Consider the following 1,152-nt stretch of genomic DNA (forward strand, 5'->3'; position numbering starts at 1 on the left):
TAATGGTGGAAGAAATAGGCTCAGTAATAACAAGCCTTTTCCATCATCTTCTCAGCAACAGACAGAAAATTCTAAACAGAGCCCTTCTAATATAGCAAACTTAGTCTCTGATCTGTCAAAAGCCACTTTAAGTTTCATGAGTGAAACAAGGTCTTCCATTAGAAATCTGGAGGCACAAGTGGGCCAGCTGAGTAAGAAAATCATTGAAACTCCTCCTAGTATTCTCCCAAGCAATATAGAAGAGAAGCCAAAAGGAGAGTGCAAGGCCATTGATGTAAGCTATATGGCCGAATGCACAAGGGAGGAGGAGGACGAAAATCCTAGTGAGAAAGACCTCCTGGGATGTCTCTCAAACAAGAAGGAGTTCCCCATTGAGGACCTAAAGGAATCCGAGGCTCATATAGAGACCATAGAGATTCCACTAAATCTCCTTCTGCCATTCATGAGCTCTGAAGACTATTCTTCCTCTGAAGAGGATGTAGATGTGATTGGAGAGCAAGTTGCTTAATATCTAGGAGCTATCATGAAGCTGAATGCCAAGTTGTTTGGTAATGAGACCTGGGAAGGTGAACCTCCCTTGCTCATTAGTGAACTAGATACATGGATTCAGAAAACTTTACCTCAAAAGAAACAAGATCCTGGTAAATTCTTAATACCCTGCACTATAGGCACCTTGACCTTTAATAAGGCTCTATGTGACTTGGGGTCAGGCATAAATCTTATGCCACTCTCTATAATGGAGAAACTAGGGATCATTGAGGTACAGCCTGCCTTATTCTCATTACAATTGGCAGACAAGTCAGTAAGACAAGCTTATGGATTAGTAGAGGACGTGTTAGTAAAGGTTGAAGGCATTTACATCCCTGCTGATTTCATAATCTTAGACACTAGGAAGGAAAAAGATGAATGCATCATCCTTGGAAGACCCTTCCTAGCGATGGCAGAAGCTGTAATTGATGTTAACAGAGGAGAATTAGTCCTTCAATTGAATGGGGGCTACCTTGTGTTTAAAGCTCAAGGACATTCCTCTGCAACCATAGAGAGGAAGCATGAAAAGCTTCTCTCAATATAGAGTCAAAAAGAGCCCCCACAGTCAAACTCTAAGTTTGGTGTTGGGAGGCCACAACCAAACTCTAAGTTTGGTGTTGAGAA

Source organism: Arachis duranensis, chromosome 5, assembly GCF_000817695.3.
Source record: "Arachis duranensis cultivar V14167 chromosome 5, aradu.V14167.gnm2.J7QH, whole genome shotgun sequence".
Taxonomy (NCBI): Eukaryota; Viridiplantae; Streptophyta; class Magnoliopsida; order Fabales; family Fabaceae; genus Arachis; species Arachis duranensis.